This window comes from Myotis lucifugus, unplaced genomic scaffold, assembly GCF_000147115.1.
Source record: "Myotis lucifugus unplaced genomic scaffold, Myoluc2.0 scaffold_184, whole genome shotgun sequence".
Taxonomy (NCBI): domain Eukaryota; kingdom Metazoa; phylum Chordata; class Mammalia; order Chiroptera; family Vespertilionidae; genus Myotis; species Myotis lucifugus.
In genome coordinates this window covers 1,249,656-1,263,953 of record NW_005871232.1, presented here as the reverse complement: position 1 = coordinate 1,263,953, position 14,298 = coordinate 1,249,656, and the positions used below count along the sequence as shown (strand labels likewise).

The 14,298-nt window shown below is 41.8% G+C and overlaps 1 protein-coding gene across 7 annotated transcripts in view; it reads left to right on the top strand.

Moving 5' to 3' along the window:
* Nucleotides 1-14,298, top strand: part of STAMBPL1 (STAM binding protein like 1) — a 40,388-nt gene that overhangs the window by 3,565 nt on the left and 22,525 nt on the right. The window contains exon 1 of one of the 7 annotated variants that reach the window (XM_023760507.1): nt 4,923-5,053. The exons of the other annotated variants lie outside the window; for them this stretch is intronic. The gene's annotated coding sequence lies outside the window, so the exon portion shown is untranslated. Of the gene's footprint in view, nt 1-4,922; nt 5,054-14,298 lie in introns of those variants that run through there. 7 annotated transcript variants of the gene reach the window in all.

The following is a 14,298-nucleotide window of genomic DNA, read 5'->3' as shown; positions in this document are numbered from 1 at the left end:
CCTCTTGGAATGGTTGCATTGTATGATCTTGGATATTCAGAGTGCTATGCTTTTTTTTTTTTTTTTAATAGTTCTAACTTTCCATTCCTAGTCATTAGAAATTTAGCCTATGATTCATGTTTTAATTTCAGGACTAAAGATTATTAGAAAACTGTCTGAAGTTTGCCTGGATATTAACATGATCATGCATATTAATAATGCACATTTTCTGTCTGGCATTCTTCTGTCCATGTCCTCCAATCAAGCTTGTTTTATTCTGAATAAAAATTAAATGAGACCCTTAAACATTTAATTTTTTTTTCTAATAGGCTATGTCCAAAATAAGTACAATAAAAAATTGCTATCACTGTGTTGAAGTAATACAAATACTGATATCCTCTGCATAATGAAACATGGCCATTCTTATCAGGTATTTACTTGATTAGTAGGAACTTGAACAAGGGTTAAAGGCCTGTTCCTTTCAGGCCTTACTAAGGCCTGTGAAAGCCAGGGAGTGGAATTTTGATTAGATAAGGTGGCCAATTCAAGGGAGGTTCCTGGAAAGGATTCAGTGATGAAAGCATCTTTTCGAAGAATATTTTGGCCATTGGGTGGGGAGTGGATTAGTGGAAAGAGGGAGTGGAGGTGTTAATCTGGTGTCAGATAATGATAACCGCACTTTTCATCCAAGGCTGCAATGGAGAAACGAAAACTTAAGACAGTCAGACATCAGAAGTCTTTGTTTTATGTGCAAGAGGGATAGTAAACCTGTGGCACAAGGGTCATCATTCACATATTCCACATTCGTGGAACATCACCCACATTCTTTTTGGCTGAGCCCTAGTGTAACCTCAGAATCTTGCAAACATTTGACAGATATTTAGTAATAAATATTAGTTCCTGAGCATGTGCTATATGCCAGGCACTGTGCAAAGGCTTAACACATTATCTCAAGGGTGATGGCATAGTTAGGAACATGAATTCTTTTTGCCATTTACTAGTTGTGTGTCCTTGGGCAAGTTACTAACTTCTCTGAGCCCCAGTTTCCTCATCTTTTAACAGGGATATTAATTTCCCTCTCATAAGGCTTGGGGGAGGGATAAATGAATAAATAGGTATAAATGAAAAGTGATTAGAAGTGTCTGGCAAAAAAGTTGTGCTATAGGTGTTTGTTGTTATTTATTAATTCATAAAACAACTTTAGGCAATAGGTATCATTGTGCAAATTTAAAAATTGAGGTACAGAGAGATTCTTGTATAAAATTTTTGCTTTAGTTGTATTTAGTATTTTTAGTATTTTGTAAGTGGTATTTTTCATTAAGTGCTTTATTAAGAAGTGTTTCAATTTATATTTTTACATTTGCTTTAAAAATTGTTTATTTTTTGTTTTTGCCTAAGAGTTGACATATGCAATACATATTAATTTGTAACATCTCTCCTTATACCCAGTGATTCTGAGCTGGAAGAAAGGAGGTATGTCTTCCTAATATAGTGTATAGCATATAGCTCATCCTATATAATAAAAACGTAATATGCTAAGTGTCTGACCGTTTGACCTTTCAACCAGTCGCTATGATGCGCACTGACCACCAGGGGGCAGATGCTCTGACCGGTAGGTTGGCTTGCTGATAGGATCCGGCCATATATGGAATCTAATGAACATTGGGACTGGGTGAGATGGGCAGAACATGCCCTGGAGCCCTCCTGCGGTCCCTCCCAGGCCCCGATTGTGCACTGGTTTGGTCCCTCAGCCTGGCCTGTGCCCTCTCACAGTTCGTGACCCCTCATGGGATGTCAGAGAGCCAGTTTTGCCCCGATCCCTGCAGGTCAGGCTAGGTTCCCCACCGGTGCATGAATCTGTGCACTGGGCCTCTAGTATTATATATTATATAAATAATGTGCAATGTAATATTATGTGATTATATAATATATATTATATATGTCATATGAAGATGTTATATGCATTATACTTGGTATGTATTATAATAGTATACTTATATATGCATTCTCTATGTATACATGGTATAATGTATACATTATAAGTTATATATAATATGCAGTGCATTATATTAGGGAGACATTTATGTTATATATAATGAACAACTGGGTATAAGGAGAAATGTTACCAATGAGTATGTGTACATTAAATTATTGGGCAGGTATCAGTATTCTGAAAAACTTCTGTGCCATCCACCTCTCTCCAGTTCCTAGAATCTTATATATCTCCCATTCATGACTGACAGTGGAGTCATGATGACATTTTATAACTGTTTTTATTCAGAATGTTTTATAGATTAACCACAGAGTAAATTTCAGCTGTTCTTTGACTTGTTGAAGTAATTACGTCTTAGTTATAAGAGGCCAGATTTTAATTATATGTGGGAAGGCTGCTATAGCAACCAATAATACAAAATTCTTAATTCCCTTAATGCTGCTTTAGGATGCAATATGCCATCACCAGTTTTAATATTTTAACATTATATTAGTCCTTATATAATTTCTTGTTCTTATAAATAACTTTCAGAAATGTGTAACTAGTTTGTTTTTTTCTAAGGAAGCAAAACATTTTCTTGGTCTTATGTAAAGTTTGTGAGTAAAACATGACTATTTAGTTGAAGAAAAATGTTCAAATCTCTTTAAAAATATAGTGTGCATCCTTTGTTCCTTTGTTTTACCTTTTTTTGTAAATTACATGTCATTATTTAACTAAAGTTCAATTCTTTGTTAAGGAACTGTTTTTAAATTTAGTGAGTTTATCCACTCCTCTACTGATGGGCACTTGGGCTGTTCCTAGATCTTAGCATAGTGTTGCTATGAACATAGAGGTGCATATATTCTTTCTGATAGATGAGTGGATAAAAAAGTTGTGGCACGTTTACACAATGGAATACCATGCTGCCATAAAAAAGAAGGATCTCTTACTTTATTTTTTCATGTTTTTTTTGCTTTTTTTAAATTTAATTTTATTTCTTAAAGTATTACAAAGAGTATTACACATGTCTCATTTTTACCCCCCTTGACATTCCCCCAGCCTCCCCTACCCCCCAGTTTCTTGTGTCCATTGGTTATTCTTATATGCATGCATACAAGTCCTTTGGTTGATCTCTTACCCCCCCCACCAACCCTCCCTAGGCTTCCCACTGTAGTTTGACAGTCTGTTCAATACTGCTCTGCCTTTGTATCTATTTTTGTTCATCAGTTTATAATGGTCTTTATTATCCATAAATGAGTTAGATCATGTAGTATTTTTCTCAGCTTCCCAGGGGCCATCGCAGCCTCGCAGGGGCCGTCCCAACCTCGCAGGGGCCGTTTCAACCTCACCGGGGCCGTCTCAACCTCATCGGGGCTGTCTCAGCCTCACCAGGGTCGTCTCAGCCTCACGGGGGCTGTCTCAGCAACACGAAGTTTGGCATTCTATCTTTTGTTGGGCAACTCCTTGCTGGACAAAATCTCCAGGTGTTCTTGCTGGCTGAATTTCTGGTATGCTTTCTTGGATTTTGTTTTCTACTAAGTACACAGACTGCTTGTCTGCCATCTCCCGGCGTCCCATGTGAGACTGGATCTGGTGGACCTGTTTGTGCGTTTGCTGGTACAGCGGTTCCATGTTGCCAGCCCAGCCGGGTTCAGTTCCGGCTTCCTTCGAACCTGATTCTGCTTCTTGAGTGTGCCCCTTATGGGTGCAGGAGTTGAAATCTGTAGTTTGTTGGGTTAAGCTGCAAAAGCGCATGTGGTTCCTTTTGTGCCACTGGCACAGCTTGGGCAGTGATGTAAATTGAGTAGGGTGGGGTCTCAGGGAATCACCAGGGCAGAGCAAACAGTAATGGTGTCTCCGTGACTCCGTGTCTCCGCGTCCCCGAGTGCCAGCGAGCAGCTCCGTGAGAAAGCCGCCCTCACTTTCCGACCCACTGCAAGGCCGTCCCGCCTCTCCCCCTAGGGGTCTGGGACCTCAGAATCCCGCCCCAAACAAGCTCATTGGATTCGAGAGTTTGTAACCCCTTTCAATTGAAAAAAACCGCACATCCAGTTGCAGCCCGCCTGGCGCGCCACTCCATACCTCTGTTCTTGGCGCCTCTGGATATTCTACTCAGTCTCAATGCTCTTCTTTCTTTCCTTCCAGTTGTAGAATTTCCGCTGGGCCAGCTTTCCCATGGTTCTGAATCATAGCTGTTTTGTCTTATAGTTGGTATTTTCAATGTTGTTGTGGGAGGCAGCACGCACAGGTCTGTACCTTACACCGCCATCTTGGTTCTCCGATCTCTTACCTTTTGAGACAGCATGGAGGGACCTGGAGAGTATTATGCTAAGCAAAATAAGCCAGTCAGAGAAAGACAAGTGTCAGATGATCTCATTCATATGTGGAATATAATGAACAAAATAAACTGATGACAAAATAGAAACAGAGACATAGAAGCATGGAACAGAGTGACCAATCTCAAGGTAGGGAGGGGTTGGGTGGGAAGAGATTAACCAAAGAACTTATATGCATAACCCATGGACACAGACAATAGTGTAGTGAAGGCCTGGAAGGGGGTGGGTGGGGACAGGGTGGATGGTCAGTGGGGAGGAAAAAGGGGACATATGTAATACTTTCACCAACAAAGATAAACTTTAAAAAATTTCGTGAGTTTAAACTTGATTAAGGATGATAGAATTTGAGTTTTGGTGAATTTGGTGTTTTGTTCTTTAAACTTCTGCTATACTTATGTTTCATTGGGATCATAGTGACTGAACCACAAATTCAGTAAGAGTTCATCTAAGATCTAACTGTCCAGGGATCCATCACAACTTACTAGTATTCATTCTGATTGTTTGATTTGATGACTGTCTGGGAGAATTTGGAAACAGGAAGCCAGTGATGACTCATGTTGAACCCTCCTTGGCTCGGGGTGAACACTGCCTGCCTGTTTTGCCTTTTTCTGGGTTCAGAGAGAAACTCCAGTGTGGGTCCCTTTTGAGAATGTTTACATTTCAAACTCGAATGGCTGGGCAATTGTGCACCTTTTAATTAAAGATGGAGGGAAGACTACAATCAGTAATGCTGATCTTGGTTACATTCAGCTCAGCTAAGGACCAGGTGAGTGTGTTTTTCCTGTTGCTGGAGCCATAGTTTTTAATCCTGGAAATAAGCATTTCAACCATCGTGAAGAGCCCTTTCTGCTTCAGTCTTCTGGTGGATGGACTCTAGCTCTTTTCCAGTCTGTTTTGTCCTTGCATCGTTGGTTTGCAAACTGTCCCACAAGATAAGTTTTCTTTAAGAGGAGAAACGAATGAAAAGAGAGGCCTGGAGTAAGTCCTGCACATGTTTCTGATTTTGTTCCGTGGGGCAGAGAAACTGGAAACTGAATCAATATAGTACGTTAAGAAAAATAAATAAGAAGATGCAAGTCAGTTGGAATTGTTAGTGGGTATGGAACTGTATTTTCTCAATTAAGAAATAATTCAATAGATTAAAATGTAGGATTTGAAAGAAATGTAAATGACCATCACCCTGTTATGACATAAAGGTTATTTTTCTTTGGCAAATATAATGTTATTGAAAACCTTAGAAAGGTAACTAGGGAAGTGCTTCTCAGACGGAAATAAAACAAAATGTCTTCCATCCCACCCCCATAGATTATTCAGTAAATTTGGGTGGGGCCTGGGAGGCTTCATTTTGACCACCTTCTTGAGGGATTTTGATACAGGTGGTCACTTAAACTACACTGAAAAAAACCTACATAAGAGTTAAATATAATTTTATATTCAGATTTGTGCTTCTTTTGTTACCCTTTCTGCATTTTACCTCCTGATTTCCATAGACATTTTCATGTCATAACATACACATCAAGGCTGCCTTGGAGTTTTCATAATGGCACTCTATACTTGTTTCATTTTCTTATTAACACCTGTTTTTTGATGGACAGATTCAGAAAACCACAGGGCTGGTGGGAGTTTTTAGACAGAATGGCAGATGTCAGGATAGGGCATAAAGTGTTTGATCAAAAAAGGAAGTAGGGGAAGACATATTTGGGGGGACAGTGGAAAATGAAATCTAGTAATGCGCAAGAAAAGGGGTCAGATCTCTGGCCCCGAGGGGCTGGTGAGGGTGTTTAGACCTCTTTCTGTAGGCACTTGGTTACCAGAGTGCATTTTGGGACAGAGAGCTAACCTGATGAAATAAGCATTACATCGGAGCTAGGGACATACAGTACCTGGTCCAGATCAGAGGATTAAGAAACATGTAGGCAAAGCCAACTGGTTTGTCATCATAAAGGCCAGAGGGAATAAGGGTGAGCAATTAGAGCCTTGAATTTGGCAGGACTGACTGTGAAGGGTTTATGCAGCAAGGTTCTCTGGCTGTGTGTCCCAGATCTGTAGCCAGTATATTTCTATTTCCAGCAACTGCGTGTGCGGGTGTGACACTAAGACCACCCAGCTCAGCCAACAGGCCAGACCAGCCCTTCTGGATTTAGCCCTTGAATAGCTGCTATAGCTACAACTGCCTTAACAATATTGCAAAGCAAGGGGACACAATGATTCTCAATTTAGATCAGAGGAAACAGACTCAATAATTTATCAAAAGTCACACATTTGGAAACAGATGTGGCAGGGCTCAAGTTCAAATCTGGAGCTACCTACTCAAAACGTATAGGCTGAAAAAAGTGTAATTTGTCTGATTATGAAGTGAAACACAATTGTAACAAATTGTACAGAAATGAACTGAATGTGAAATCCTTCATGATTCCATCTTTAAGAGAATAGGGGAGAAAAATTCAGTATACATTGTTTGGACTATTTTCTTGCAAATGCTAATATGCATTAAATACATGTATATTAGAGTATTACAGGATAGAGTCGTACTTTATATTATTCTACAACTTGCTTTTTTTCACTTAATGCTATAAGTTGAACAACTTTCTGATTCTGTGAGTATGGATGTAAGTCCTTTCTCATGGCTTCACCTGCTGTAGAGATTCTTGTTTGTTTTTTAATCTTTATTGTTGAAAGTATTACATAGTTCCTCCTTTTCTCCCCATTAACCTCTTCTAGCCCGCTCCTGCCCGCCCCCCCGCCGTCCCTCCTCCCCAAGCCCTCACCACCCCCACTGTCTGTGTCCATGGATTATGCATATATACATACAAGTAGAGATTCTTTATTTTAAATAACCCCCTTCTGATGGCTATTAATTTTATTTCCAAAATGTTAATATTTTTAAACCATGCTGTAATGAGAGAGAGAGAGAGAGAGAGAGAGAGAGAGAGAGAGAGAAAGAGAGAGAGAGAGAGAGAGAGAGAGGAAAAATGAAATTACTTGGGTAGGATAGTCAATGAAGAAAAACTTGGAATTGGAATTGCTTGTTCAACAGAAATGCATATTTAAAAAATCCTTTTTTCCCCAGCCAGTGTAGCTCAGTGTTTGAGCATCAGCCTGTGCACCAAGAGGTCGCAGGTTTGATTCCCAGTCAGGGCACATGCCCGGGTTGCAGACTTGATCCCCGGTGGGGGCCATGCAGGAAGCAGCCAACTGATGTTTCTCTCTCTCTCTCTCTCTCTCTCTCTCTCTATTTCCCTTTCTATCTCTCTAAATATCAATAAAAACATGTTTAAAAAGTTGCCCATATTTTGTCTTTGTAGCAGTTACCACCGTTTTAATGTTATAATGGTGCAGATAATTGTTTAGTATATTTATACCTATCTGCCCCATCCCATACCTCTAGCAGAATGTATGTTTTATAAGATCAGATACTGTCTCTTTGCTCACCATTGTATCACTAGCTGCTAGCACAAAGTAGGTGCTTTATAAGTTATTTTGGATAAAGACATGAATGAATGAATTTAGTTGGTAGCAATATTTGTGGGAAAGACATAGCAGCCTTGAAACTTAGTGAGTGAGAAATCAGTTGGATGTCCTGGTGGAAATGGATGGAGGCCATTTGAAGACACAGTGCTGAAGTGCAGGGCAAGCTTTACTTGAAACATGAAAAAAAGGTGTCTTACAGAATAAAGGTATGTTAAGAGGAAAGACAAAAGATTAATAGTTGAGATGCAGGGTGAGGTAAGTAGGAGGAAAAAGGAAATATGTCTACTTTTTGAAGCCAAGGCAAGTGTCTGTTCTAAAGTAGGGAATATTCAGCTGACTAAGGCCAGGTATTTGGGAGTCATTTGTAACTCTCTTAGAGAAATGTTTTCTGGTAGAGTGAGTCTCAAGTTTTAATGTGCATAAAAGGTCTCCAGGGCTGCTTTATCTAGTTTCATCAATCTAGAGATTCATGGGACACCCTTCCCAGAATGTCTGACTTGCTGGGGCCTAGAAATCTGTTTCTTGTAATAACCACTCTCCTCTTCCACCAAGTAATTATGGGGTAGATCGCCTAGCAATCACTTGGAGGAAACTTAACATTAAAGTACAGGGATGTCAGCTATGGGGAAGGGTGAGTAGTGAGCAAAGAGGAGCAGCAGACCGCCACCTGCTGTTTCAGCATTTAGAAATGGATGACTGGGAAGGCCATGGATGGACAGAGACTGTTTTGCTTTTGTCCACTGCATTGAAGAGATTGTCTGGGGCACGACTGAGAATGTGAATGCAGCTGGCTTCTGGAGCGTGAGGGACAGTTAGGATGCCTGCGGTTGGGGAACAGGGGAGGGGCACTAAATGAGAAGTGTTCCAGGAGAGCTTTTGCTTTTCAATAGTAGTGCTGTACTCAATTCACCTTGCTGAAGTACTGTCCTTCGAAAATGTATGAAAATTAAATAAAGTTCATTAATAATGCCTAAGGACTGACCTCATCTCGGAGCTTCGGGCAACTGGCAGGCAAGAAGATGATGTTATTTTAAAAATTTATTTCTGACTCATGCTTCGTTGAATTGTCTTAAAAGCAAATTGCAATAAAAAGGAAAGTATGTACATTAGAATTTTAGTGGCTTATGGGTGGCTTTTGGCTTATGGGTGGCTTTTCTTTAGAATACATAATTTCCAGGAAATTTTCGTATTTCAACAACAGGATAACAAAGTGAACATGCTATCAGTGTGTACAAATCTGAATTTCTCCCTTACACCTAAAACTTATTTTCCAGTGTTTTCTTATGCATATTAATTAAATCATCTCATTAAGAAAATAGAATGGCATTGAGTATAAAAACATCAAAGAGACTGTTGATGTACTAACTGAATGTTTTAAATCTTCCACGATGAGCAGCCCAGGTCATTTTTTTCCCCTAAAGCAGGTCCCCATCTGTCAGAGCATGACTCGGGAGATCCTCCTTTCTGCCTGTGTCATTTAAAGTGGGAGAATGACAGTTTACCTCCCTTTATCCAAATCAGGTTAGATCACTGCAGCCCACAGTCCACGTTATGACAACTTCCTTTGTTTATTTCCAGCTCAGTACATGGCACCAGGTAAGCACAAACTCTGACCCAGGGGGGTAAAGGAAGGCCGCTGGTTGGCCAATTAGAAATGAGACTCCAGGGGGTGGCATGAGGTGTTTGGCCTCTCTCACCCGCTGATCCAGTTCACCACAGCCTTCTGGTTGACAGGGTGCCAGGGAGAAGGTGAGGCGCTTGGGCGAAGTCTCGCTGGCTCTTCTCTGGTGCCCAGTCTCTAGGGAGGTTGTTCCCTGCCTGCACGTGTCTTCTCTGTATTCGGGAAATGTGGCTTTGGGTGTGAAAGTGGGTCAGGATTCTGAGTTTAGCCACCCAAAAGGTCTTTAAAAAGAAAGGAAGAAAAGGAAAGTTAACGGAATCGAAGCTTAAAAGGTCACACCATACACACTGGGCTAGGCCAGATATTTTTCTCACTGTTCTGTCCTGGCATTATTTGCTGCTGGTTTTTAGAGGCTGGACTGCCGAGCTGCTTCCACATTTCCTGCAGGGAAGTTGGGACATGGAGACATCAAACTGGGGCCCCGCATCAAGGGTGCTGCTGCTGAGCTGTGCCACTGTGAGGGCGCAGGAAGAGTAAAATGCCATCAGCTCAGAGCTGTGAAATGGCACTTTGGAGGGAGCTCCTGCCCCTTGCAGGCCACTCATGGACCACACTCATTTTTGCCACATGCCCTCTGGGCCCCTTGGGGGACTGCTTAGTTGGTTCCAGGAGCTACTTGTTAGCTGAATCCATGGATCATAGAGGGATTGTCCTTTGTGTGCTCATTGTGAATATATGGTGTGGATATCTCCTCTGGGCCTGGTTCCTCAAGGCCTTGTATGTGAGGATTAACAGGAAGCAGACACTCCCCTACTCTTCTTTTTAATTTAAAAAAATATATATATATATATATATATATATATTGATTTCAGACAGGAAGGTAGAGGGAGAGAGAGAGAGAATCATTGATCGGCTGCTTCCTGCATGCCCCCAACTGGGGTTTGATCCCGAAATCGGGACACGTGCCCTTGACCAGGAATCGAACCTGGGACCCTTCAGTCCACTGAGCCAAACCAGCTAGGGCTTCCCTACTCCTCTTTAGAAGGATATTTAAAGAGGAAAATGGTTGTGTCTTCAGAGGCTATACAGTGAGGCAAAGAGGCTAGAGAAGATCGGAAGCTCTAAAGCAAAGGAACTTTACTCTCAAGGGGTACAGGACAGGTTAAATGTGTCCCAGGCTGTAGTTCAGATGTTATCACATCAGGAATGTGGGCTGTACTGGGGTGGGGAGTGGGGAGCAGGTTGACATTCAATCGACATTCCTGATGAATGTTTTCTATAAGCCACGCTGGAGTGATGAGGCAGGTGTGATGAGCCGCGTGGGAATGAGGAAAGTGAGCTGGGAGGGTCTAGGAAGGATGACTAGCAAGTAGATACAGGGCCCACGTTCACACCCAGGCTGACTCGCTACGCTGCCTTTGTGCTCTGTGCCCCAGCGCACGTCAATCCTCCACTGAGAAAAGAGAATTCATGTTTTATTCCTGCCTGATGTTGAGCGTTTTCCTCCTGCCTTTGGTATTCTCTGGGTGTCTTGTTTCTCCCTTACACCTGAAGTTTATTACTCCATAGCTGCTGAAGTGTGAGGAGCTAGAGAAGTCAGCTCTGCCAGCATCCGGCTTGATCCACTGCTGTCCACCTCCCCGTCCCACCCAAGACACTGTCACCTCTACCCACTGACATCCCGCTTCCTCCCTTGTCCCCATAGTCTATTCTCACCAGCAAACCCACAGGTCTCTTTGAAAACAATAATGTCATTGACATCACACTTTTGCTCAATACCCTATAGCTCCCCATTTCACTCCAGGTACAGTGAAAGTCCGAATGTTCATCTGTAAGGCCTCCTTACTTTCCTTGCCTCTCTGATTTCTTTTCCCACCGTTCTTGTCTCCACTCTTTTTTCAAGAGGACACATTACCTTCTAACTTACTATGTAATTTATTTATTCAAAATGTTTATTGTTAACCTGTCTCTCCTGACCAGAATGTAGACTCCACAAGGGCAGAAATCTTTGCAAACTTTATCCATGCTCCACATACCTAGAGCAATGCCTAGCACATCCTAGGTGGACAATGGATATTTGTTGAATGAATATATGATTGAAAACAACAAATCAACCTGTATTGAGAGAATTAAGTGAGCTACCTATAAGTTTTTAAAGGCTGGTGCATTTGTGGGGGGAGGGCATATTTTAGCATGGATCTAGGGCAAAATATTTATTAAGCTTCTATTACATGCCTGGAAATGTGATGGGAAGTATACTGTGGACTTTAAGGAAATTGCTTCTTCATTCCTTAATTTAACAAATATATATTGAGCCCTTATTAAGTAGCAGGCACTGTTCTAAATGCAGGATAGAAGATAAATAATAACAATGAAATGTTCCAGGTACTGGGCACAGTGGTGCCAGATCCTCTGATATATATATATAACTTTTTTTAAAGAGAAGCTGAAATCTGAATTTTTGTATGAATTTCCCAATTTTTAAATTTTAATAACTAACTAAAAATCTAAGTTTACTGTAACAGCTAAATTAAACATTTATGATGACCAAATATTGCCTTTGGGACTGTAGCTTATATCTGTTATGTTTGAGGGATTATGTGATACTGATTCTAAAGAAGTGCAACTTCTGGATGGATAAGTGGGATCTCCCAGGCTGGGCAGGTCTCAGGTGCGCTGTGGGAGGAAAGGAGGAAGTGAGGATATTTCTGCTTCTCCCTGTACCTGGGCCAAAGGTGTGGAGGGAGGCGGGACAGGCATAGTGCCGAGGTGGGAGGGATGAGGGAAGAGGTGTATTTCATTATCAGTATTGGCAATAGTCTCCCTGGGCTACACTGAATCATCCTTTCTAGGTTAAACTTATTGCCTGTGTCAGGATACAGCTGCCTAAACAAAGACAAAGTACTAGACAGGATGGAAATTGGTCTCTGTCATAATGGTCTGCGTGCAAGCAAACTAGACCACTCCTCTTCTCTTCTTGCTTTGCCGTGGCTCCTCCTGGTGACTGAGGATGGCTCACCGGTGTGGCAGTGTTCCAGCCGGCAGGCAGGAAGGCCAAGGGCGATGGAGAGGCCATGTCCCTTCCTTTAAAGGGTAGGATCCAGACTTCTATTCATACCCCATTGGCCCGAACTAGGCTGACCTAACTCCAAGAAAGGCTGGGAAATGTAGGTTTTACCTGGGTGGCTTTGTAGCAGCTAAAAATTATATTTTTATATTAGAAAAAGAGGATGGGTATTGCGGAACAGGCAGCAGTGTGCTGCATTTGCTCCCCTGGGCCTCAGGTTGTATGAGGTAAGGTATCTCTTACTGTACGCTCAGTTTTCTAATTATTTTAGCAGATCTCAGTAGCACAAATGGAAGGTGACACTTGACATTCATTTTTCCCTCTTTTAGATTCTTCTATGTGTCTGGTTAGATTGGAGTAGCCTGCTCTGTTTTGTTTTGCTTTGTGTGTTTGTGTGCACAGTTGATGTAGAGCAGCAGTTTTGGTATTGGGACCCCTTTGCACTCTTAGAAATTACTAAGGACACTAAAAAGCTGAGTGTGGGTTACATCTATTTCTATTTGCCATATTAAAACAGACATTTATAGGCATATTCAAGTAAGCATTGCATGAACTTGAACCTCTGGAAATCCCACTATACAATTGTTAGAGGTTGATGGTAAAAAGCAAGTAATGTTTCAGTAATATTATGAAAATAACTAGAGGGCCGGTGCATGAAATTCGTGCATGAGTAGGGTCCCTAGGCCTGGTTGGCAATCAGGGCCAATCTGTGGGGTGACCAGCGGGGTGATCGGGGGCCCCCTGCTCGTGTCCACCTTGGCTGGCCTGGTGCCTCCTGCTCGCCAGCCCCCACTGCTACCACCAGTCGCCTTCTTTTGTGGGGCAATTGGGACAGAGGGGGCCCGCTGACACCCACCCTGGCTGGCCTTGGGCCTGTGGGCTGGGGGCAGCTCCTATTTTGAGCATCTGCCCCCTGGTGGTCAGTGCACATCATAGCGACCGGCCGTTCTGCTGTTTGGTCGATTTGTATATTAGGCTTTTATTATATAGGATATTGACCACACACACACCCTTGAATAGGATCTTGGGGACCTTTTCTACATTTTGACAGCCACTGATCAAGAGAACCTGTTTAAGTTGATTTTAGTAACTGTAACATATTACAACTGATAAGTGCTATGAATGGAGTTAAAAAAAATAAAGGAATTAAGACAGGATCAGTGCCATGGAGTAGTTAATGGTAAATAATAGTAAGTTGACCAACCAATCTACAAACTTGTTTCATCTTAGATTTGAGAGGAGTTGGGTCTCTTTCTATTTCTGAGTTGTACATAAGTTTATGTGTGGGAGTTAATGGTGTTTAAGATATATTGAATTAAGCATTTCATACATTTAAAAGGTCATTACAGAGAAGTTTGTTTGATTTTTGTGCATACTTTCCATTGTTGTGGGTCACTTAGCCCTGAAGCTGTCTTTTCTCCCTTGCACATCCCACTGCCTACAATGGAAGTGTGAAGAGCTGTGCATTTGCGTTTTCAGCCACCCTTGCAGCCAGGCTGCAGGCATGTGACCTAGGCTCTGCTAATCAGATACCTCCTCTCAAACTTTGGAACAGAAACTAGTGACATGAAGAACTGGAGGCAGCTCCCCATGTTTTCCAGGGCAGCAGCGGGTGTTGCTGGTGGAAGCTGCAGGCTCCCCAACCCATCAGACAGGTGCTGCTGTGTGAAGTGGGGTGATCTTCCTGGATATGTAGCCTCCAAGCCTGGTTTCTCTGGTCTTCCTGGAATTTTTTTTTTATAAATAATTTTTTATTTTCCAATGACAGTAACCCACAATATTCTTCCTGGAAATTTGTGATCTTTCCATTATCCTCTGAATTCAGGAATCAGTGCTTTTACTTACAAGAATC